General features: G+C 34.8%; 1 protein-coding gene across 4 annotated transcripts in view; it reads left to right on the top strand.

Moving 5' to 3' along the window:
- Positions 1-27,425, top strand: part of LOC111043354 (delta(24)-sterol reductase) — a 114,157-nt gene that overhangs the window by 14,136 nt on the left and 72,596 nt on the right. For 2 of the 4 annotated variants that reach the window (XM_039423815.1, XM_039423816.1), the window contains exons 2-4: positions 19,831-19,976; positions 20,599-20,823; positions 22,049-22,166. The exons of 1 other annotated variant lie outside the window; for it this stretch is intronic. The gene's annotated coding sequence lies outside the window, so the exon portion shown is untranslated. The remainder of the gene's footprint in view (positions 1-19,830; positions 19,977-20,598; positions 20,824-22,048; positions 22,167-27,425) is intronic. One more of the 4 variants, XM_039423814.1, reaches the window with a different exon arrangement.

Below are 27,425 nucleotides of genomic sequence, written 5' to 3'. Positions count from 1 at the left end.
CATAAATTTATTGGTATTGTCTGCAAAAAGAGAAAGTGGTGTTGCTCGCGAATTGATCTTTCTAGTAAAGGCTTTGCATGCTTTGTTTTAACGGCAACAATTTTGGAGCTGGACTGTCACTTGGTGTAATCTCCCAGCTAGCAATCCAAAGACAATCGGCTCTTGTCAGGGCCAACCTAGTTTTAAAAATTTAGGATATTGATCAATGTATGTTATTCCAACGCTGAGGGCATGACTTGGTCAAAAGGTGAGTGTCTGAGTAAAATATCCATCCAAAACAAAGTCGATGTATTGGAAATCCAGGAAACACATATTGAGGAACCGGAGAAAAGTACTAGAAGCAATATACCAGGATACAAATTGGTGGATGCTATTGGGCACAAAAACTATGGAATAGCAACCTATTTGGGAGAGGATATTCACAATGTAGCTGTGACTCATAAGAGTTGTGATTATGATAATATATTTATTCTAGCAATAAAAATATCTGGAGTTGAAATTGTGAACATATATAAACCTCCCAATATGCAATGGAGCAACTTGGTACTACCTACATTTGAGCATCCTGTTCTTTATGTTGGGGATTTCAACAGCCACCATGGAGAGTGGGGATATGCAGTCAATGACAACAATGGAGAAAGACTTGTCAACTGGGCTGAAACCAACAACTTGTCTCTTGTATTTGATGCAAAAGACTCGAGCACATTCCACTCTTCTCATTGGCGTCGTGAGTATTCTCCGGACCTGAGTTTCTGTTCAAGTGACCAATCTGCTCAGCCCTTGTTTATGGTGAGGAAAGTATTGGGCGATTTTCCACGTTCGCAGCATCGTCCTGTCTTATTATCTGTGGGTAGTTAATTATCAGTGATAAGATCTTGTCCCCAACCAAGATGGAATTTCTCTAGAGCTGATTGGAATGCCTTCACCACCAGGCTTGAATCTGTTATCAGGTTTATTCCTCCTACAGTGAAGAACTATGACCGTTTTGTGAAACTGATTGTATCATCAGCAAAGAAATCTATTCCTAGTGGTTTCAGAAAAGAATACATTCCGGGCGGGGATCAAGTTTGTGAAAATCTTTACAATGAGTTTAATGTAACTGGAAGCCCTGCTGCTGCTGACCTCTTTCAAAATTCGAGCAAATCACGAAGTGGTTAAAAACTGTCAAGGCATTGAATTTTACACATAGTAGCCGGAAGGCATGGTCTTTGCTAAGGAAACTATCTACTGGTAGCACAATCAAGAAGCAGACAGGCTTGCAACCAAAGCACATTGTGAGCTTGCCCAAGTCAGCTCGCCAATCATCTGATGGACACATTTTAAGGGAGCTAAATGATATAAAAAGTGTAGGCAGGTCCCTCTAGAAATAAAAAAAGAATGCACCATAAATGAGCTTAACATGGCTATCGTGTCCTTGTCCATTGGCAAGGCGGCTGGATTAGACAATGTTTTCCCTGCGTTTCTGAAATATACTGGCCCTAAAGTTGGGCAGTGGCTATGTTGCTTTTTCAATGATAGATTGATAACTGGTAACTTACCTAATGTTTTTATAAAAACAAAGATAATAGCCGTTTTGAAGCCAGGTAAAGATGAAAAGTGTGTTAAGAATTATTGCCTAATAGCCCTACTAAGTGTATGCTATAAACTGCTGGAGCGCCTTCTCTATAATAGACTGTGTCCGGTTATTAATGCAAGCATTCCAAGTGAGCAAACTGGTTTCAGGCCTGGCTGAAACTGCTGCGACCAGGTCCTTGCTTTAACAGCTTTCATTGAAAATGGTTTTGAGAAGAACATGAAAACCTCAGCTGCATTTATAGATCTTTCTTGGCTTACGACACAGTTTGGAAAAAGGCCCTGTTGGTCAAGCTTTACAGAGTGGTCCCATGTAAATCCCTGCTGCGTCTTGTTAATGCCATGCTTAGTGACAGGTTGATAAAGGTATATGCTGACCAAGAAGAAAGTGGTTTCAGGAACTTTGACCTAGCGCCGCAGTGCAAGCTGGTTTCGCACAGCTTGGCTGAGTTGTCATTTGACATGCCTGTCTGAACGGGAAGTGTTTTGGCCGCATTGAAGGATGACTGTTGATGGTTGCCGGATGATCAGCAGCTGGGGTTTTTCGTTATTTTTCAAGATAGAGGAATTCTGATTGCAGATTCGTTCTCAGTGACACCAAGTTTAGCCATAAGGTTCAGAATGTCAAAAAACAATGAAAAAAAAATTTAAAAATCATCATGAAAAAAGTCAATTTAAGGTCTTGCGGATGTGTTTTTGGAAACGATTTACTGGTGACGTTCTTAAATGTTAATAGATTTGAATACTGTTGATATATTCAGAAGATAAATTAATGAAATTTTTAGGATACATTTTCAGGAATTCGAATTTCCAATTATCAATTTCAGAAAATATTATTCCAGTTTGAAAAATAAATTTTAATCAGGTTATTGGTTAAAAATCAGGTATATTTTATTACCTAATGCATACTCACATTTATTACCTAATAGCATACATCAGACAATTTTTTATTTCGAGTATTGAATCAAGTATTAAACCTCATAGACTTACCAAACCTGAAAAAGTAATAATTCAATAGCAGAATACTATTTATAGACTGAAGGCGGTAAGTATTAAAATAAAAAAATGCATGCACATCAAGCATGGCTTCCATATTACACTCACATTTGGACTATTAACAATCGAATTATTTGTAGCTTATTGAATTTGATTCTATATTCTTTGATCTCTTATAATTATAAAGGGGATACTTTAGATTCATTTCCCACTCTCCTGGAATATAAGAGAGATTTTATTCCACCCAAACCTTGAGGTAGGCCAGTCTGTTCTTTGATTTCAAAGGTAAAACATTTCGTTCTCCAAATAATTACTTTTGAGGAACTGCAGTTTATATGTACGAAATGAATTCATGTTTAAGGCTAGGTCTATAATGTGGGTACATGAGTATTAAAGAGATAGTGAGTGTGATGGCGAATACTTTACTATACAAGGATACTTTACTATGCAAGGATGAGCATAGAATCATTTGATATTTTACTTTCAAAAACCAAACCTTTACTGGAAGAATCTCAACTAACTTCAGGGAAGCTATTTCTGCCAAGCAGGAATATAGTGAGTATTGTTATACTATACTATAAGTTCATTATAATATATATGTTTTACAATTATTGGTGATATTTAAGACTAGATTCTTCTTTGTATCGTCTGTAAATCGAACTACTTTAACAAGATATTGTGTTTCATCAATGTACAATAATTAACTTTGAGCAACATGAATCGCTATTATTTTTCCATTCACAATTATTATATTTGTTTACAACTGAAAATGCAGGAACAATGAGTTCATCATACTTGTTCTTGGAAAACTGAGTTTATAGAACCTTTGCCGACAAAACAGGGAAAGGGAAATAGCTACAAATGCTAGAGATAGAGTAGCACAAGATGGTAAGGTTTTTAGTATTTATCATCAAAATATTCAGTATCTACGCAACAAAATTGACAGATTAGAAGTATTTCTTAAACAGGAGGATCCTGACATTGTTATTTTCACAGAGCATGGCTTAAAAATAAAGGAAATAAATCAAGTTAGGATTCCAGGCTATTCACTGAGATCGGAATTTTGTAGAATAGCTCATAGAAGTGGTGGTGTATGTATATTCACTAGCAATGCTAAACATACCCAAACTTATGAACTGGATTTTGTTAAGAGATTTTCTGTTGAGATGGATTTAGAGGTGACTGGACTAAGGTTAAAAATTGATGATCGATTTGAGGTAGTAGTGTTAGGTATCTATAGGTCACCAAATGGAGACTGGCAAAAATTTTGTGAGCTGCTCCATACACTTTTGGAAATTACAACCGCTCGTTTCACAAATGTTATAGTAGTAGGAGATTTCAATACCGATTTTGCCAGGCAGGATAAAATGACAGAGGATATTAGAGATATTATTAATATGAATAATTTAGAAATTAAGGTCCACGAATATACAAGAGTAACTCGAACTTCACAGACAATTATTGATAATATCCTTACAAATATAGAAGGTTGTAATGTCAGGTTAGGTAGCTCAGATCTATCAGATCATAACTATCAAATTTTAGATGTTAAGTTGCAGGGCCAGAATCCAAGCAGAAAAAAAACTTTTGTGAAAGAAATTCAGCAATATGAGCTAGGAAATATAAACTGTTTGAAGCAGAAACTGCTTCAAGAAAATTGGAGTAGTGTTTATAACAGTTGTAACCTAAATTACAAATATAAGCAATTCATTGATACTCTAAGATTTCACATTAGTGTATGCTGTCCGATAAAAAAAGTCAAAGTAAAAAGTAAATTAAACAAAGTAGATGAATGGATAACTGAAGATATCCTTACTCAAAGAAATATTGTTAGGGAAGCTTATGAGGAATTTAAATTAGTGAGGGATGTTCCGAGTGAGGTGAAATACAAATGTCTAAAGAAAAACTATGCAAAAGAAGTGAGGAAAGCTAAGTGTAAGAAAACAGCTGAAATATTAACAACTAGTACCAATTTTAACTCTGCTGTTTGGGAGGTAATTAATAGAAATAGGAGAGCAGCTCAAAAGGATACAGTTACTAATGTCCCTAGGATAATCGATGAACATGGAAATTATATGGATGATAGTATAGACATTTGTAACTTTTTCAATAAATATTATCAACAGGTTGCATATAATCTCCAAAAGTCACTGAACACTAATACTTATAATACAACTACATTAAATGCTGAGCCAATTGAAAAGGTATTTAAATTTCATCCATTATCAAGAGATGAGTTGTCAAGAATAATAAAAAATTTGAATAACAAAAAAACAGTAGGTTTGGATGGGGTCTCAAGCAAAATTTTAAAAGAATGTGAAAATGAATTACTGGACCCTTTATTGCATCTCCTTAATACTTCACTAGAGCAGGGTATTTTCCCTGATGATCTAAAACAAGGAAAAATTTTGCCAATTTTCAAGAGCGGTGATTCTGAAAGAGTTGAAAATTATAGACCCATTAGTATTCTAAATGTAATAAGTAAAATTTTTGAAAGAGTAGTTTTAAATAGGTTATTGATGCACCTGGAAGAAATTAATTTCATATGTGATGAACAGCATGGGTTCCAGAAAGGGAAATCTACTAAGACTGCAATAGTATCCCTTGTTGAAAGACTAATAGATATAATAGATTCAGGTGAGAAGGCAGCCGCAATATTTCTTGATTTATCCAAAGCTTTTAATTGTGTGAACCATAGAATATTATTGGAAATACTAAAAACTGTAGGTGTGAATGGTATAGAACTAAAATGGTTTGAATCATATCTCATAGGTAGAAACCAGTGTGTTGAGCTTACCAAGGTAGATGTGAATGAAATAGTAAAAATTAAATCTCAAAAACTGGAGGTCCAGGCTGGAGTACCTCAAGGCTCAATTCTGGGTCCCTTACTGTTTCTGTTGTATGTGAACCAATTACCAAAAGAGTTAAAAGATCACAGAGCTCTGTTGTTTGCTGATGACACATCGCTTATCTTTAACAATTATTTATTAGATAGTCTAGAAATAAATGCTTTTACTGGAGTACAGTCAATTGTCCAATTCTTGAAGCAAAGGCAATTAACAATAAATAGTAAGAAATGTCAATTCCTACAATTCAAAAGTAAATATAATTCAGTAGAGGATAGAGAAATAAATGTGTTTGTAGAGGGAAATGAATTAGACCAAGAAGAGAAAGTAGCATTCTTGGGAATTTTATTGGACAGGAAATTAACATGGCATCCTTACATTGAGAGGATATGTAATAAGATATCATCTGGGGTATTTGTCCTGCGGCAGCTTGCTAGGCTGAATGATAAAAAACTACTGTTAACTGCTTACCATGGACTTATACTATCTCATATTAGGTATGCTATTTTAGTATGGGGTAATTCATCTCAACAAAATATGAACAGAGTGTTTAAGATTCAAAAGAAGGCACTCAGATGTATAGAGAAAGTGAATAGGTTAGACTCTTGTAGGCCTTTATTTAAAAAGCTTGGTCTATTAACTGTGCCATCTTTGTATGTATATGAAGTTGTAATGCATGTGAAAACGAGTGGTGTGATCCAGAATTCAGATGTTCATGAGTATAATACGCGAAACAGAGCAGATTATCATATAATGGGTCACAATAGTAGGTTATTTGAACAAAAACCAGATTATATTGGTAGGAAATTTTATAACAAGCTACCTCAAATCTTGAAAAGTAATGATGATTTGAAGATTTTCAAAAAACAAATGAAAAAATATTTAGTTGATAAAGCTTTTTATAGTGTACAAGAATTCCTTTCAAACCTAAACTAGGTTGAACTAATTAGTGTTAGAATTATTATGTAATAACATGACTTGTCTTATACTCCATGACTGGAGTCTTTAGGACGTAATCTTAAAAAAAAAAAAAAAAAAAACCGATAATATATGGTAATTATTAATATAATAATATTTCCAATTCATTCCCAGCTTACAACTCCAATTAAATAGAACAGCTCCATTAACATTGCTTAGCTTTCCTCTTTCTGATGATGATAAAATATATTATTATAGATCATTGTAATAATTTTATATTAATAAATAAAAGTTTGATTGATTGACTACCCATACTTGTTTTCTATAGCTGTCCTATCAACTTCTGTTAACTAGAAGTATGCGTGGGACAAGCAGATATATGGTAATCCAACTTTTGTATTGCAAACTCTGAAACGTTATGCTGTTCCAATATGAAATTTATTTTTAATTTTTGGAGTACTAATTATAATAATGAAATACATATTACATTGAAACTTGAGTAAATGAAACATACACCAAATAATATAGTAAATAATAGAACTGAGTAATCTCCAAACTCTTGAAAACAAGAGTAATAATTTTATTGTACTATTATTACAGTACTTGATATATAACATCTTGCTCTGAATAAAATTCTAAGAACTATTACTGTATTGGCTTCAAATCATAGCTGAGTTCTGAGTAGTTTCCCATAATTTTCTTATGTTTTCATTGTTTGTCAACTCCATTCATACGTTGTGTTTCTGTTTCCTCTGATTATTATTATTAAATATAGGAGCTTCGATCAAAAGGCTCATTTTAATTTGAACAATAGATCTTTTGAAATAATAGACAATATACGATAAATACCTAATGTCGGTAAATTCGATAAATATGAATGTCGGCTAGACTAGATTGATGTTTGCGTTGAAATCCAACACTTCTTGGTATATGTTTCATTCTCCTTCCCCCATTACAATATAAATATTCAGAGACACTGCACGCAAGAGCCACTCGTTTCCGATGCTCATCCATCCTGTTTGAGTGCTCAGAAGAGACTGAATACAAAATAAGAAACAGTGAGTATAAATATTGTAATTACGTTCTATAGTCACTTATAAGAATCTAGACAGCTGTGTCAGGACAGTAAGTTTAATAATTATACAGGGTGAGCATAAAAGTCCTGCCCTGATTTTAAAAATTTATTACAGAATAACCGTTTGACATATCAATTTATATCTGGTGCTGTTACATAGGTTAGTGTTAGTAGTTTTTTTGAATATCACTTACGTTGGTAAACTTCAACATAACCCAGGTAGCCCAGAGAATGTCAAAGCGGTATTCCAGTTCTTGCCAAGTGTTTTGTAACATGTGTTCTGTCACAGTACCCACAGGCCAAAGCAGCTTGTATCCTAGCCTTCAATTTGTCGATGTCAGCAACTGGTGTGGCGAAGACTCTGTCCTTGATATATCCCCATAAAAAAAGTCAAGGGGAGTAATGTCTGGAGAGCGGGGTGGCCAGGGTGTTGGACCATCCCTTCCAATCCACCGATCCGGAAATGTTTCATCTAGGAAATTACGCACTATCAAAGCCCAGTGGGGGGGGGGGGTGCTCCATCTTGCTGGAAAATTATCCATGGTTGATAATCTTCTAATTGTGGTGCAATGAACTGTTGCAACACGTCTAAGTTGATGTTAGCGCTAATGGTTTTTTCCGTGAAGATAAACGGCCCAAAAACCTTGTTGTGCATTAGGCCACACCAAACATTAACTTTTTACTGTCTCGCTGTAACTGTACAATAGAGTGTGGATTATCTGATCCCCATATACGGACAGTATGCCTATTTACCATTCCACTGACATGAAAGGTGGACTCATCTATAAACATATGCGATTTAAGTAATCGTTAGCGCCATCAATCCTGTTTAGAATCTCAGTTGCGAATTCTGCACGTCTCATCAAATCATTTGGTTGCAAGGCCTGCACGATTTGCACTTTATAAGCATGCAACCTAACCCTTTTATAAGGAATTTTCACAACACTTGCTTGCGGTATTTGAAGTTCACGTGATGCTTGATGAGTTGATTTAGATGGACTCCGTTGAAATGATTGCCAAACACGATCAACAGTTGCTTCACTCACACTAGGCCTGCCACTTCGAGGAAGATCTTCAACGCTGCCTGTTTCTTTGAACCTGTCATACCATCGCTTTATTGATTTAACATCAGGAGGGCTGCATCCATTAGAAGCCCGAAAATTATGCTGAACACTGATTCAAAAATTCCCGAAAACAAGGGAGTTATAGCTGTTTTTAATATACCTTTCCATTATCATATGATTATATAGTACGTACTAAGATAATAATACTCCTGCCTCACAAAGGGACAGGCAAAGGTTTCAAGAAGTTTTTGAACACCTGAGAAGTTTAAACATAAACATTTTTAATTTTTAAAAGTTCTAGTTTTCCAAAAAATATTGAACTATGAAAAGATGAATCCAAATATGAAATCATAAATCATCTCCACTCATCATCCAATAAAATAGGAAGAAAAGGAATGTTGTATTGTTGTAATGTTGAAATTCACTGAATTTCAGTTGTCATTCAAAAATCCAATTTATCAGGTTCAAATCGTTGAATATCACTTTAAATTCCCAGCAATTATTGACTATTTCTTTTTAACTTCCATCCAACTTTTGACGACTTCATTCCGGTCCTTGTAGATGTCAAGACTTTTATCCCAAAGAGCAGGTCGGTTGCAAACTGCAGTAATCAACAGCTCCACATCAAACTCAGACATCGCGTAATGACAGGTGTCAAAGTCAAGTCAAGTAAACAACTGACAAGTCAACAAGTGTCAACTGGAGAAGTGAGTGAGCAAGCACAGTGCTGCCATAATGCGAAAAGCATAACCATTGTACCTACTATTCTAAATTATCGTACGGTACTGTATTTCGTGAAGCCATGCTTTGTTAAAGCCAGTTACTCAGAAAGCGTTTTTTTGTTGTTCGATATTTGTCGTCCTTATGAATTCTGTTGAAGCAAACATAATGTTATTTAAGAAGTTGTGCTGAACCTGTATTCTTAGAATACAGGAGAGGTAAAAAATCAATTTTACGAAAATCGATGTACATGTAACTGGATTTAGAAGATCAATACGATAATGTGCTCTATCACAATTTAATCACAGAAATGTTTAAGTGAAAACTTTGGGCGCAAACCTTCTGCCATGAGGAGACAAATAAATTTATGAAAAGCTTTATAGCTTGAATAGTGATCTGATATTTGTTACACGTTTTTAGTCTAAGACATAATATGTCTTAGACTAATTTTTGATGTTTCTTCAATCGGCAGGAAAACTTTGGGTTTTCAAAGTTTTCTTACTCCCTTATTTTGGAGTATTTTCAGAAATCAAGAAAAATATCCTACCAAATTTCCTACACGAATACAGTGTAAGTTGTATTATAATAGCTACAGTACTTACGTACTGTATAGTACAGTACCTGTTCGTTTTTACCGTATAAATTATATGATAATAGAAAGCTTTATTAAAAACAGCCATAACTTCCTTGTTTTCGGATATTTTCGAAAACGGGACTTACGCTTTTAAGAATTTGGGGTCGCTGAATCCAAATCCGAAATCAGAATCTTTCTATCATCATTTTCAAGAAGGATAGTTTTTGAGAAAAAGTGGTGACCGGAGAGACGTAGAATCACCATGTGAAAGTTACGATTTGTCCACTAGTATCTCGATCCAAGCCGGTTTCTGCTTGCCTCGAGGGGAAAAGACGTGACAAAACGAGGATCCTGGATAGGAGTCACCATGTGAAAGATACGATTTGACTCAATGTACTTCGACAAAAAACGTGAACACTGTTCAGTGTTCAAGTTGCACGTCTCCTATCGTGTGAAAGTAGCCTTACTGTATTGTCTTCAAATCATAGCTGAGTTCTGAGTAGTTTCCCATGATTTTCTTATGTTTTCATTGTTTGTTAACTCCATTGATACTTTGTGTTTCTGTTTCCTCTGATTATTATTAAATATAGGAGCTTCGATCAAAAGGCTCACTTTAATTGGAACAATAGATCTTTTGAAATAATAGACTATATACGATAAATACTTAATGTCGGTAAATTCGATAAATACGAATGTCGGCTAGACTAGATTAATGTTTGCGTTGAAATCCAACACTTCTTGGTATATGTTCCATTCTCCTTTCCCCATTACTATTTATAAATATTTGTAGACACTGCGCGCAAGAGCCAATCGTTTCCGATGCTCATCCATCCTGTTTGAATGCTCATAAGAGACTAAATACGAAATAAGAAGCAGTGAGTATAATATATAATAAGACAAATAGCCTACACATATATTCAATAGGTATGGATTGCTATGATTGCTAATTTGCTATGTTGTCAGTTCAATTTTTTTAGTTTTTAGGTTCTTGTTGTCAGCAGTCAGCACTATTGTACAGAAATTTATTAACCAACACAATAGTCTAGCTCTTTGAAGTAGCAATATTCGACATCTAATTATAACAAAAATGGATGGATATGCAACTAGTATTCAAAGTAATTTTTATTATTGTTCTGCCGGTTCTTGGAATAATTGGTGTTCTTTCATCTCATGTTATATTCTGGTGGCAAATACAATACTTATTCTATATGCTGTGTATATATACAATTAATCATAAAATCATAAAAATATGTTCAAGAAAATTGAGCATAGCTATCGAACTCGTTCGTCAGAAGCAATAGGAATCCAAGTTCCAATGCTAGTCAAAACTCATTCCACTACAAATATTTATTATATAGCACACACTCTGTGTAGAAATCTGCCTGAAAATCTACTTAATACCGAAGGTGAATCCAAATATATTTTTAAAAAATGGTTAATGATTGGTTAAAGAAAATTGGGAGAACATAATAATAATAATAATAATAATAAATTTGTTTTATTGACCAATAAATACATTTGTACAGTACATTTCAGGCCTCGTCAAAAGTTCAAGATTACATGATGTAAGTCACTAGCATAAATACATTTTTCGTCAACATCTTATTCTTAATAAAACTTGAATGAACATTTTCAATAACATCAGTAGGTATAGCAAAATATTTCGAAACATTACATTTACACAGCATATAGATAAATAGCAATTCGTAATATATTAAAAGAGAAACACAAAGACTAACACTACAACTAGTACTACTATATAAAGTCATGACATAGTAATCACAATACAATTCTTACAATGTAAGTTACATTTTTATTCTAAGTAGAAAACGTTATATGCTATCAATTAAAAACTCTTCAGTAGAGTAGTAAGCCTTTTCTTTTAGCATTTGTGAAATGGCAACTTTAAATTTTTCTTGAGGCAGGTTCTTAACTTCAATTGGTAGTTTATTGTAAAATAACAACTGTAAATAGGGGTAGCTTTTCATGCTCTTACTCAATCTGAGATTTGGTTTCATAATTTTTTCCCTATTCCTAGTATTGTAAGCATGATATTCATTATGTTTGTGAAAGTTGTTAGAATTCTTCTTTACACTTATCAAATTGGAATATATATATAGAGATGGCAGAGTCAGTATACCCAGTTTGATGAAGTGAGGCTTGCAAGTTTCTCTTGGGGAAAGGTTCAAAATAGCTCTAACTGCCCTTTTCTGCCATATGAAAACTTTTATAGAAGAACGAATATAGAAGAGATAATTCATTCATTGTATAGATTAAGCAAATGTCGTGTAATTATGGTCCAAGTCTAACTCTAAATCTTTACATCTTTTATTCTTATTTTTCCGGTGTTAATATCTGGTTTACCCAAAAATCTGATACGAGTACCAGGACAATCCAACGTTAGCCAATTATCATCAATACTCTTCCACACACAGACTTTGCCTTCGTGGAGAGTTTTCATGAAGTTTATTAAAAAAATAATGTTGTATTTTCTGTTACTACGATATATTGCAGTTAGATTTAGCTATTACGATTAATTATCAAATTTCAACTGTAAATTTTATTTATGATTATTTGTTTGCAAAAGATGTAACGTTGTTTTATGATTTGAATTTTTGAACCATGCTATCATGGATAATAAAAACCAATTTTATTTTATTTGAATCAATGTACTGTATATATAGTGTAAATTAATAAAAAAGAATTAAAATGGTACCATTTTTCAAACAAACAATAACGTTCTTTGAATTATTATAGAACAATTAAAAATTTAAAGCTCTATACATTTTGGGACTTTTCTATTTCGTCTTCAGGTATAAATTCGAAATAAATTAACATCAGTATTGACTAATTCAACATTGATTATTAAAACAATGTTAATTGATTTGTTGATAATAAAAACATTATATATAAGGCTTTCAATGTTATAATCTTAATCTATATTCTATATAATTATATAAAAGTGAAATGGCACTCACTGACTGACTGACTGACTCACTCACTCACTCGCAGAACTAAAAATCTACCGGACCAAAAACGTTCAAATTTGGTAGGTATGTTCAGTTGGCCCTTTAGAGGCGCACTAAGTAATATTTTGGTGATATTTTAACTCGAAGGGTGGTTTTTAAGGGTTTAAAGTTCTTTTAGCATGTATATTCTTCTTATTCCAATATCTTGAAATTATAATTGAAAATGTCCATACCATATGTTAATATAGAACTATAATCTAGAGAGAGTACCTCTTCGAAACTGTTGTTCTGGTAACTAAATTAAAAATTTTGTCAGGTTGGCATTGAGTTGACTTTGTTAGGTTGGCACCAAGTTGAAGATGGAAATGCATTTATCCAGGACCTCCTAAATACCAATTTATCCAATTAGCCAAAATTAGCGTTTTCTCAGCTTTTTCAATAATCGATGGAAATTATTTAAAAAAATTCAGTACACAGGTTTAGCTGAGGTGGAAGAATTTTGTGTTCAAATTCGGTACAGAGGTTCCGCTGAGGTCTACATGCAGGCGAGCGAAGCGAGCCCGCTGATCTCATTTTTTGACGATCCAGTCGGGGGTTCAGGGGGCGGAGCCCCCTGGCTAGACGGATATGGCGAGCGAAGCGAGCCTGATGGCTAGTATTCATATAATTTTAAATAAGTCAACACAGATGTTCATATATTTTGAATTTTCACCTGGAGATGGGACCAAGTCCTGAAATTTATAGTGCTTTCAATTGATTTTATGATAATTGGTTTAATTTAATTGGTTTTTTGATATTAGAGTTTTATTGCATTATAATGTAAAAGGAGTAAGAAGTAAAAGGTCTTTTTGAAAAAGATGTACTAATTCCTCTTCATATTTGTATTATATATATATTAGTTATCAACCGATTAATTTATTTATTACTGCCGATGAATAATTCATCCCTTCAATAATTGTGATTTTTATAATAATTGCTGACATCTGTTATTACAAAAAACATTGCGAATTTGAAATCAGAACTCTCCTATTAATGGCCAAGTTGCCCAAGTTGCGATAATTGCTGAGTACAAATTGACGTCGCTCGACAGTGAGACGCTGTCCACAGCGCACAAGTGTGCACTGAACTGAAATTGGCTGCAAGCAGAAAGTCGCTCCACTCGTGAAAACGCAACTGGCTAGTGTCGCAAATGTGCATCGAGCCTTATGTGTTCGTTGTTTTTCTTCATTCGCGTGATGATAGCCTGGATGTAGAGTTGTTTTACACTCAGTACTTTACTGTCCTTAAATAGAATGTTCGTGGGGAATTGATTCTCCTTGAAACCTATTATTTTTAGTATTCGTTTTTGAAGTTTATAGAGAGGTTCAACATGTATAAAAGTTGTAGCTCCCCAGATAATTATGACGTATCTTAAAATTGATTGCACTAAAGAAAAATAAATAGTTTTTAATGTATCATAGTTGAAGATTTTACGGAGTTGATAGAATTTGTAGAGAAGCTTCCTGATCCGGGTAATTTATAGATTGATGTGCTTGTCCCATTTGAATTTGTTGTCCACTATTGTTTCTAAATATTTTATTTCATTGACTTGTTGAATTGAAGGGTAATCACACGGGTTGTTGGTGCATTTATAATCTAAATTCTACCAAAATTGTTATAATCGTTTTTGAGGTTAGGCCACAACTTGACATGAGAATTATTGAGTCAAATCATTTGGATAATCATTGATGTGTTGGAACTGCTCTGTAGAATAGTAGTCAAATTGCAGAGAATTTTGTAGAATATTGGGCGGGGCTTAAGAGTCGACCTCAAATTTATTCATTGGCAATTGATATTTCCCGTTGACAGTTATCGAATTAGCAGTGATCCTGTTATTTTTGCTTTTGCTTGATGCAATTGAAGATTAAATTCCAAATTAAGTTGATTCGGAATTTCATGACTCTCGTATCCATGGATCTCTTGCTTATTCTAATTTTTTTGGCATAGCATGACGCTTAATTTTTGTTTCACTTATTCAAAAGTGTGAAAGCAGCCAATCCACCGATTCTTTCTTTCATGGAAGTCCATTCATACAAAAGAGTCTATTCATAATAGTTAGGATAACATTTATTGTGGCTGATTCCTCATGTCCTGAACTTTACTATCATAAATATTAAAGTAGGATGAATTTGCATAAATCTGAATAGAGTTTATTCAATCACTTTGATTATTGACTTCCATAATATGATTTCTTTCTTTGATCTTAGCTTGAAACCAAAAGCTTAGGGATGAAAATTTGGATGTAAACTAACATATGACTCAATTTAATTTCTATCTAAAATATAGGGGAATCGAGCTTTGCTTGTTGTTTATTTATTGATAAACAGAACACAATTATTTAAAATGATTGAGGAAGGACTAACAGGCACAGCCCAAAACTGTTTCTTCCCCGAATTTTGATTTATACACTATAAATAGTCCAAAAAGTAGGTTATGTTCCATACACTTGAATTCACATCCAATTTTAATCCAAACATTTGAAAACAGAAAAGTTCTGATTTAGATTGTTTACAGACCAAATTGAATAACAAAAAACACTCACTAATCACTTGAAACTGTAAAATAATGATCAACTTTGCAAATTATGATATACTCCAATTAAGGATGATATACCATGTCATTTCAACAAATCAGATTATTTTGATCAAGTCGATTAAAATTTCTAGATTCAACAGCTGGACATAATTCCATCTCTCCTACACAGGCACTCACATATTCTGTTATCGACAGACAACGAAATTATCATCTGTTTTTCCAAGAATGAATAATTATTATCCTTTTCATGTCCTTCAGCGAGTTTCCCAGGGATGAGATCTAGTGCAATCGATTTTTTATATCATAAAACTACTATGTTCCAAATTTCGTGAAAATCGTTGGAACTGTTTTCGAGATCCATTGGACATATAACCATATACAGAAATTGCTCTCTTGATATAATAGGATTGACAACTTTGGTATTGTGATCTATCAATATCAATAGGTTTGTCTTGTGGCATGTAATGACATCATGAAAGGAAATAGGAGCAGATGATGGAATATTATGTTTTTCTTTTCGATTTAGTTTTTAGCTGATATTGAAACATGAAAATATCAGGCCCAGTAGCACAAAAGCCTGTTCAATTTCAAACAGGATTGCATTTCATGAGAATTAATCAAAGCAGTGTTTTTTTCTCTCATTAGTTCTTGTGGTATTTAGTCCGGATAATGAATTAACAGACAGTGCAACTGGTTCTCTCAAGGCCATGGCTGCGTACAAACATAGAGCGACTGAGGAACCAATACAACAGAAGCTGAAGAAATCAGGCCCATATCTATCACCTCAAAATAAACATTACATTCAACTACCATATGTTTGGAGAGATCGATTTTAAATTTCTTTTGCTATAATCCGGTCACTTTCTGAATCTATTCTTCCAGATGTTCCATGAATACTGAAATGTTTTAAATTAATTTGGTCGCCGAATTTGTTGACTCAACTACAGCTATTGTAATCTTTTTCATTTGCACTCTCTCACGTTTTCAACAGATTATGGAAACTTTTTTCTGATCAGCTGCTACTTGAGGGACCAATAATCCTCTCTCAAGGAACTTCAGCGAATTTTCCCAGAGTTGAGACCTGTTCAAAATAATGTTTTTTGTCGCAAACCCACTATATTCCTGATTTAATAAAAATCGTTAGAGCCGTTTCGAGATCCATCAGGCATACATACATATCCACAAACACACATATTCAAACAGAAATTGCTTTCTTAGTATAATCATAGAGAAACAATAGCATAAGTAGATATCCCATGGCATAGGGCGTTTATGTCGAAACTTTTATTGTTATCTCAAGCCGATGATAGCCCACGTAGTTCTTTCCCGTGAAGCTTTATGACGCTGGTAGTCTCCCATATTGTGCCGTTCATACACTCTTACCCGGTCAAAACAGTAAAAATCAACAATAATCGACAGTAATCGGCTTGGGATAACTGTAAAGGTTGCGACATAAACGCCCTATACCATGGGATATCTACTTACGCTATTGTTTCTCTATGGTATAATTGACTTTAATGATTATGATTTCATTCAATGAGAGCTTATTTCACAAAATAATAACAGCTGGCATCAAAAGCAAAAATGTCAAACATGATTGAAATTGAAACAGTAACGATCATCAACATTATTATCTTCATCTGATCTAAAGTTACCAAATTATAGTAAGATTCACATCAATGTGTCAGCATTGTTTTAATGGGGAGCATTGATGCTATTAATGAGGAATACTGACAGTCAACGAACTATTATGCATATTCTCTAATATTTTTAGAACAAACAATCAATGTTTGGGAATAATTGATTCATGGGAAAAGCGCCTTACTTCTATGGAAGATATTTTCACATTAGGAAAAGCAACAACAGCTATTTGGCCGTTCCAATAAATAACCCCTTTCTTTCGCCCAAAATATATTTTGGCCGAATTTCCTAATTTTTTGCAAATAGATTCCACAACGGACACTTCTGAAGTTTTAAAAATACCCTTCATATACCATACTGAATTATTAAAAATAAAAATCTTAGAACCCTTTTTAAAAATATTTTCAAAAAGGGTTCTAAGATTTTTATTTTTATTTCTCTCTCTATTTCTATAAAAGTAGCCCTATACAGAAAAGAGATGAATAATTATTAAAATTTAATCGAAACTGTTTAAGTAGTTTTCGCGATGTCGGATATACAAACAAAATTAGTCTTGATAGAATAGGATGTATTGATTGAAGCAACTCCAGTCATAAAAGTTTGTTTTATGAAAAATAATTATCTATACTCCAAGGTATAGCTCCGATTGAAGCAGCAGTGCCCAATCAATTTGTTCTCGGTAAATGCATTTCAATTAGTTCTTTAACTTGGTGCCAACCTTATGAAGTCATCTCAACTTGATGCCAACCTGAAAAAAATATTAATCTAGTTGCCAGTAGTCAACAACTGTTTTGGAGAGGTACTCTCTCTAGATTATAGTTCTATAGTAAAATATGATATGTACATTTCAATTATAATTAAGAGATTGGGAGAAGAAGAATATACATGCTAAAAGACGAACTTTACACCCTTAAAAACCACCCTTAGAGTTGAAATATCGCCAAAAGATTTCTTAGTGAGCACCTAGGACGTATGAGGAAGCTATATTCCAAGTTTTGTTTAAATCCATCCTGTAGTTTTCCAGAAATCGTGATCAGTGAGTCAGTGAGATAAGAATTTTATAAGTATGGATAGGCCTGTAATTGGTGGCATTTGTTTTGTCGCCTCCTTTATGTAATGGTCTAACGCATGTCTCTTTCATAGCTTTTGGAAAAATTCCTTTTAACAGACTTAAATTAAATATGTGAATTAATGGTTTCACAATTACATTTTTTATCGACTTCAATGGTCTATTATTGATTCCATCAAGTCCTGGAGCACTGTCATTTCGCAAACTACTAGGCTAATAGCTTCAAGAAGCTCATCTTCAGTTACCGGGTGAAAGTAGATGGAGTGTAGAGTTCTTGTAACAGGTTTATATTGTGATATGATTTGGTCTAGTGGTTTTCTCAAGGAATTTATTATTGTCTCCGCCATTTCTTCACCTACTTTTGTGAAAAATTTATTCATGTGGTTGAGCACAGTTTCTGGATTTTCCTTTAGATTGAAAATCCTATCATCTATTTTAATAGCATTCAATTTCATTTTTGTTTCTGATTTAGAGTCAGTAGCATCTCTGATTACTTTCCACATTTTTTTATTATCCTTTTCAGCTTCATACAATTTTTCTCTGTAGTATTGGTCCTTTGTTTCATGAATTAAAGCTGTGAGTGTATTCCTATACCGACTATAGAAGTTGGTTAAGTTAATGTTGTTTGGGTCTTCCTTTTTCTTTTGTTGAGTAGATTTCTGGTTCTTATTGCTGCTACTATACCTCTGGTGATCCATGGTTTGATGGGTTTGTACTTCTTCTGCCGCCGATGCTGCTTGATATTATTTTGCATTTGTTGTCTCAGAGTTGATAAGAAGGTGTCATAAGTTGTATCTGGATTATTATCTTCTAAAACATGAATCCACTCCTCATTCAGTAGTTCATTCTTCAAGCTATTAATGTCTATTTTCTCGTTTATTTGCTGTGCTCCAGTTTCATTTGCACTATTTCTCGAATTATGTTGCACTCCTAGAATTGTGGTGAAGTGATCGGTTACTGTTGATTTATAAATGATTGGAAAAATATTATCTCTTGAGTTGGTAACAATGTGATCTATGCATCAAGCAGTCTCTGTTGTAGTTCTGGTTGTTTGCTTAATGCAGAGTCTGAGCCCGTGCTCGCTTAGAAGATCGCAGTAATCATTCAATTGATGATGTGGCCGAATTTGAAGGGTGTTGATATTCATGTCTCCTGCACATTTGACTTGTTGTCCTCGTAATCCGTTTAGGATCGATTCTAAGTCACTCAGGAAATCTGAAGTATCATTGAAGGACGGTGATCTGTATATTGCAAGGATGTTCCACTTTTTGTCTGCTGCATCCAACCGAATATGTAGGACATTTGCCTGGTTAATCCGTAGCTCAACACATTGTACATTTATACTATCTTTAACATAAACAACTACACCATCGTTTTGTAATGGGTTGTTTATGGTGGAAAATACATTATTTCCTCGAATGGACTGTAGTACAAATTCAGTCCTAATCCAGCATTCGGTTAGAATAATAACATCAAAAGAAAAATTAATGTCGCACAATTGAATCATCAGCTCATCAATTTTTCTTCTGATACTCCTTATATTGAGACAAAAGATGCTCAAATCACAAGAACTCAATGCTGCACAAAGTTGTTGACTGTTGTTGATCACTTCATCATTTATTTCTTCAAAATAAACAAGATCCTCGAAGCTGAGCAAATTTGATAAGTTGTTGTTACTCATTATGTGGCGGAGTGGCGGATGTCCCGCCACTTTTGACTGTAGGATATGCTACTGAAATTAGCTTTCAGTTCATTATTGTTCATTGTCAGTATTAAATTAGCTTCTGCTTACTTAGTTTGCTTTTTCAACAGGCTTCAAGGCTACCATAATATTCCCAGCTACCGAAAAGCATATTAAAAAGTATGAAATTCAACCATTGCATTTGATTGAAGAGACTTCGAAATTATATTATGAAGTAACACTACCCCATATAACTGCTGAGTCTTTCAATATTCAGGTAAGGCAAATTAAATTACCCATTAATTTTATAATGGCAGTGAAATAATCAAATGCATTTGAAAAAAAATTGACAAAGATGTAGCATGAATAAATTTTTTTATTTAGAAATCAATGTCATACTCAATATTTAATTTGAAAATGATTTATCTGCGAACATGTTATAATTTGTTTATGTATTTCGTTGTACAATCAAAATATCAAACTAATGATTGGGAGAGAATCAACAGGATAAACCCGAAAATGTTTCTCTCCCTAATTTTGATAGAAATAGTCCAAATGAGGTTATAAAAATCACAAAAACTTACAGTCCTAATATACATTATTCTAAAGATTTTCATAAAAATTATGAAAGTCATTCCTTGAGATTGGAGTTCAAATGCCATAATCAATTAAATTTACATGATTCATGTGTAGCTAAAGTACTGTAAAATATCGTATTGTTACATTATTGGGTTTTCATTGGATGGATTAAAGTTTGAAACCCTTGTCTAGTCTTCATTTAAGAACTCCATTTTTGACATACTTTATCTGGAATTTTCCATTTTATATTTGAATTTATCTAATTTGCTATTTTGAAATTATTTGTTATATCATGTTGGAATCTAATTCATTGATTTCAGTGGGTGTACAATATTCTCACACATAAACAAGAACAAGACAGTATTGTATTTGAAGATCCAGATCCTAATGTAGGGTTTGTTTTAATACCGGACCTAAAATGGGACAAGAATCAAATAAGCAATCTGTACCTGTTGGCAATAATACATCGCCACAACATTAAATCTTTGCGAGATTTGACTGATGAACATCTTCCTTTATTGAGGAACATACAGGAGAAAGGCACGGTAAGTTTTTCGAATAGTTTCAAAACTATGCTATTATCACATCTTGCAAATAATTTTGTCATTCCCCTGTTGGCTTGAACTAGCTAGTTCAAACATCACTGCCATTTTTAAGTATATATTAAATTTATAATTTGATAGATTTTAATCGTTAAAAAATGTGTACTTGAAATAATAATCATAAGGTGTTTCTGTTCATGGCGTGGTCATACTGCATAGGCATGTCCACAAGTAAACAAGTCAAGAACAATAAAAAACTGCCATGAGGCTGGTCAAGTAAAAGAACAAAAGTTGCAAGTCAAAAAGCACAACGCATGCAATTAAGCATACCAAGCAGAAGAAGTAGCAAGACTAAGGCAAGTAATATATACTCACAGTCTGTGGATCACAATATTAGGTCCGCCTTCGCCACCCTCTAGGTGATTTAATAATTGCGAAGTATTGTTACGACGCGGACTAGCCTCAGTCGGGTATGGGTTGGGGTCAGTAGACGTACTGATCAGTGGGGACACTAGCCCTACAGTCCTCCCCCTATCCTGATTCTGTACCCGTTGTTTTTGGTAAACAATTGAGACGAGCATGTTTCTAGTTCCATAACTTGACAACGATTGACGATTTGGCCGCGCAGATCACAGAGCGTTTGGTGGAACTCAACTCTGTTCAGTTCTGTGAACCATGCCGCTTGTCTTTGAGTGACAATATGTGGAGGAGTTCATATAATTCATACATACATATTATTATGTCTGTGGTTGAAGAAATAGACCCTCTTAATTTATTGAATTATTATTAACGCTCACTTTATTTAACTTCAGATACTGTTTTTGGTGAGATGTAGTGATATTAATCTATCCATAATGAAACACTGGGATGTTGTCTAGAAATATCACGAATTTATTGCAAAATTACATACATGTTTCAACACAAATGGTGTCATCTTCAGTCTCATAAATTACTCTAAATCCTTTGCATAAGGTCTAGGTATCCTTGCTCCATCTTTTCTTAGATGGGAAGAATTGAAATTCAAATTCTTATACGTTAATGGAACACAATAATAGTGTTGATACCACTTTTTATTTTCTTAACATCTCGTTGTATAACATACCGTTGTAATAGTCCTTTAATGCTGAATTTTCTAAAAATACAATTTACCATTAATAAATTAAAATTTTCAGCATTAGTTCGTTTTATCAATTTATTTTGACGACTTATTCGATCTTTGATTTTACAGAAAGCTATTGAAGAGAAGTATGGTGTACATAGGTCAAGATTGAGGATATACTTCCATTATCGACCCTCGTATTATCATTTACATGTACACTTCACACATATCCAGTTTGAAGCACCAGGTATGTTTATGTTTTGAAGGGACGGATTCAAAGATCCAAAGGTTCAAAGAACCTCACACGTCAACCAAAGCTTATTGTGTGTCTCAAAAGTATGTTAGGCAAACCAACTCCCGTGTCCTTCACAAGAACCAGGAGTTTCTTCCCTATACCAACATCCCATTCCTCACCTGGTTGCTTACAGCCAAACAGAGCCCTTCTTCTAGCTCCAAGACTTCTGCAATCCAGTATGATATACTTAGCAGTCTCTTCAGACTGATTACAAAGCCTACACATCTGGCTTTCATTTCTGAGTCCAATTTTGTGGAGATGTTTCCTGAAGTGGCCATGACCAGTTATCAGGGCAATTACCTGCTTGACCTGACCTCTACCCAGACTCACCAGCCACCTGGTGAAGCGAGGGCTTGTGTCTGCCAGCAGTCTTTTGCCAAGTGCTTGACCAGGGTGACCCTGTCATCACAGTATACATACAGTACGGAAACTTGGCTAGTACGCTGACGCTAAAATCCGCCATCTTGTTAGGAAGCGCCGCATTGTAATAGTATTGATGGTAGGTTCGGATCAATTCAATGATCCGGATCAATTGATCTCGTTTACTGCTACGAGCCAATCAGAAGACCAGGATTGGAACTTCCCAAGGTCACGTGACGTGTTTAGTATTGGGGTCATGTAAAAAGCATTGGTTAGATAGGCGATTGATTTCAAGTTTCCATTCTGTACTTATTCTGTGCTGCCATTGCTGGTGGTGTAAGTCCCTGGACCATTTATTTATTGTGTGGAAGGCAGTTGTTTTACTTATGCCACAGCCCGGCTCTGAGCCAAGGAATGGCATACTAGAACCCCGCTTAGCAAGCTCATCTGCACGCTCATTACCTCCTATGCCTACATGGCCAGGTACCCAACCAAGATGCACAGAGTTGAGCGTTGCAAGCCTGCTAAGCATTTTGTGGCACTCTCACACCAATTTGGACTTGATTTCGTTGGAGTTAAGAGCCTTGAGGGCTGCCTGACAGTCTGACAGGATTTCTGTATGCTTATTGCAGTAGCGCCTGGCAATGCCTATGTTGGAACAAGCCACGATGCCCCAAATCTCTGCCAGAAAGATGGTGCAGTTTTGTACCAGACTTGCATAGACTTGTGTTCTAGGTGAATACTGTACACCCCGTAGCCAGATTTCCCTTTAATGAAAGAACCGTCAGTGTACCAGACAAGGCTTCCTCTTTTGGGATAGGGCCCTTCCTCAGACTTCCACTCCTCTCTAGAGCAGAATTTAACAGAGAAAGGTTTAGTAAAAACCAACTCCGTGCTCATGACATCTGACGTCATCTCAAGCACAGGGCTGTGAGCAACAGCTTTGGCGATTGTGCAGTGGCCTGTTCCAGACAGGCCTTCTCTCCATTGGCCTGCAACTTTCAGTCGATAGGCTCATTTCCGTGCCTCTGCTATAATAAAAATGTTCAATGGCAGTAATCCAAGAGCAACTTCAAGAGTTGCTGATGGGCTGCTCCTGAAAGCTGCAGTGACTAGAAGTGTTTGCATCCTTTGTAGACTTGTGAGTTTGGCTGTGGCTGTAACCTGGTTCACCTTTGTCCACGCAGACTAGTGATCCATAAGTTACCTGAGGCCTTATTACTGCCTTGTACAGCCACAGAGCTATGTGAGGCTTTATCCCCTACATGGAGCCTGCAAATCTTCTGGTCGCCATAAGAGCCCATTTAGCTTTAAGCAGTGTATTGTTTAAATTATTGTTCCAAGTCAGCTTTGAGTCAATGGTCAGCCCTAAATATTTGACTGTAGGCTACTTGATACTTCAAGCCATGTAAATCCAAGTTTCAACCTGGAGAGAGACTCCAGGTTCTTTTTCCTTGTAAATGGAATGACTGCAGTCCTCGAGGGATTTATACTAAGTCCCTCTCCAAGACACCAGTCATTAACAGTTTTGAGGTTGACGTTCATGACGTCAGCAACAATGTTGGTGAACTTTCCCTGTACCATGAGGACTATGTCATCAGCATAGCCCTGTACAAGCACCAGGTATCAATTTATTCAAACTTATTTATTATTGTAAGAAATTCTTTAATTTTAAGGCTTAAGAGTGCACAGCAGAAGTAGGCCAAAGCAGTTGGGCATCAATTCAGTCCCATAAGATCAATGTATAACCTACCATGCATCACCATGCATTCTTTTTTCAATACATCACGTCTACAGTTTACATAGAATTTTCTTAGAAAAATCATTGGATGAAGTATTTAATGTAGCATGGTAATTGCTTCCTCATATTTTAAATATTCCTTCCAAATATATTTTTTACATTAAAACATGAAGTAGTTTATTTTTGCTGATATTATTGAATTATTTTACAATTTAAAAAAGTAAAAAGCAGTGACCGAAATAATTGAATTCACTTCCCAATGTCATAAATATAGAAGGTGAATTTCTGTCCATAAATAAGGACGCTATGTGTTCCAAAAGATCAAGCAGTCAGCTAACACGCACACAATTGAGAAAATATTTTATTCACACAAAGAACACAATTACCAAATACAAACCTTATATCAATTTGGGAGAGGAATAGCACAAGGTTACCTTATTTTTCCTCTCCCTATCATTTTGATGATGTACTTATTGTATGAATCAACAAAGAATAAATAGAAAACCAATTATTTTAAATGTTGATAGAACTATGGTTCATTAACCAAATGTGTTCATTAATATTTCATTATATTTTGTGATTCCAGATATTGAGTTTTACATTTTACCTCCTCCCTAGGATGGGTGTTTATTGTTTTGTAAGGATGAATAGTAAGTTTATACCAAATAACTGAGTTTTTTCCACGGAAACATGCCACTTGAATTTTTTTTACATCTAGATATATGAATACTTTCTCAAAATTCTAATACCTTCATATAAGACAACTAAAAATGTTTCTAAAGCTGTTTCGGAAAACAAAGCTGTTCCTTACTACATTATCAAATTCAAATTTCAAATTCAAATTCAATCTATATTATATATATATATATATATATATATATAATATATATATATATATATTAAAAAAAAGATGACAGGATACACACGACACGGATAGATTAAAAACACTTAAAAACTTACATTTAAACGAGAATTTTAGGGGGCTGGGCCCCCTTTGTCAATCAATCAGCTGGTTATATATATTAAATGTTCAATAAAAATGAAAAAGAAATATTTAATTTAAGTTCAATTCTACAATTCCTTTCTCCAATTTTAGTCTAATTCTTTTTTGATTTCTTATTTTAAATCTCCTCTTTTCTATCAATTCATAAGCTTCACCTTTCCTTATTCATAACCCACTCAAATCTTGAATATCCCGTTTTTAACCGCCCCATAAATACCCCCATAATGACCCCTGAATCTGCACCCTTTTTCTCTCCATCTGTCTGCATCTTGTAATCTGTGGTCTCTACTGCTACAATTGACTATCCATACGTACTCTGTGGTCCTAACCATCGGATTTCAAACTGCCACTCTCTGCTTGGTTGATAAAGGGAACTCAGTTCCCAAAAATTTCTATTTCGAATGTAAGTTTTTAAGTGTTTTCAATCTATTTATGTCTTGTGTCTCCTGTTTATATATATATATATATATATATATATAATATATATATATATATATATATATAAAGGAGATTTGATAAAATTAAAACAGGAGACACAAAATATAGCTTGAAAACACTTGAAAACTTACATTAGAAATGGGGAAATTTTCGGGAACTGAGTTCCCTTACTCAACCGAGCAGACTGCAGTTTTGAATCCAACGGTTGTGTGACCACAGAGTATGCACAGAGACTCAATTGTAGCAGCAGAGACCACAGATTACGCGGTGCAGATGGATGGAGAGAAAAAGGGTACAGATTCAGGGGACATTGTGGGGTATTTAGGGGGCGGTTACAAACGGGATATTTAAGATTTTAGTGAGCTATGAATAAGGAAAGGTGTAGCTTATGAATTGATAGAAAAGAGATTTAAAATTAGAAATCAAAAAAGGATTAGACTAAAATTGGAGAAAGGAGTTGTAGAATTGAACTTGAATGAAATTTATTTTTAATTTTTATTGAGACCAGGACTGGAAGCAGCTCCAAGCACCCAAATAAAAGCCAATTCTTTCGTCTTGACATCTATGGAGGGGGCTGTGGGAGGGAGGGTGGCAAGGACTTTGACTTTGAAGCATTGTTCAAAGTTTTTGTTGTGCTCAGAGCCATGGGTAGGGATGGGTAGGGAAGTATTATTTTTAAAGGAAGCCCTGTGATTGTTGATCTGGAGGTTTAGGGCAGTGGTGGTTCCACCTATGTAGAAGGCAGGACAGAAGTTACAGGAAAGGAGGTAGTTGCAATTTTTGGAGATGCAATTTCTGGATTGATGGATTTGATGGGTGTAGTTGGTGATAGGACTGGTAAAGGAAATGGAAGGATCAGTGATAGGGCAGGTTTTACAGCGGGGGCGTTTGCAGGGGACCAGGTGGAGTTGGGATTTCATCAGAGGTGAGTGATTTGTTTTTACTGTAAATTTTCTTGAGGTTTGGAGGTTGCTTATAAAAGAGGGTGGGTGGTTGCTGGAAAAGGTTTTTGGTAGAGGGATTGGAGGAGACGACATGGAACAGATCTTTAAAGACAGGTTTGAGGTTTTCAATTCCAAGAAAGTAGGTGGTTTTGGGATTGGTGGATTTGGGATAGGTGGATTTGGTAGATTTGGGAATTTTTTGTGGTTGAATTAGTGTCTGTTTTGGAGGAGATTTGTTTCTGTAACAACCTTTCAGGATAGTTACATTTCAAGAGGGATTGGTGGAGTTTTCTGAGGTACTAGTCGAGGTGGTGGGGATCACTGCAAATGTTTTGGCCTCGGATTGAGAGGGAACGTGGGAGGGATCTTTTGATGTGGTAGGGATGGCAACTCTCAAAGTGTAGGAACTGTTGAGTGTGGGTGGAATTGGTGTAAGTATTGGTGGATAAGGCATTGTAGTTGGAAAGGATTACATTGAAAAACTAGAAACAATAGGAGTGAGATATAGAGAATTGGAGTGGTTCACTAGTTATCTAGGGAATCGCTCACAAATTGTCTCAATCAATGGATCTCTTAGCAAACTATTACCAATAGAGTACGGAGTAGTCCAGGGCAGTACATTGGGCCCTCTATTGTTCTTGATTTATATTAATAATATAAGCAAATTGAAAATTAAAGGGAAACTGTTCTTGTTTGCGGATGATACGGCTGTGGTATCTGAGGGC

Source organism: Nilaparvata lugens, chromosome 3 (assembly GCF_014356525.2).
Source record: "Nilaparvata lugens isolate BPH chromosome 3, ASM1435652v1, whole genome shotgun sequence".
Taxonomy (NCBI): domain Eukaryota; kingdom Metazoa; phylum Arthropoda; class Insecta; order Hemiptera; family Delphacidae; genus Nilaparvata; species Nilaparvata lugens.
The sequence above is the reverse complement of the archived record's forward strand: the minus strand, read 5'-3'. Positions and strand labels throughout refer to the sequence as shown.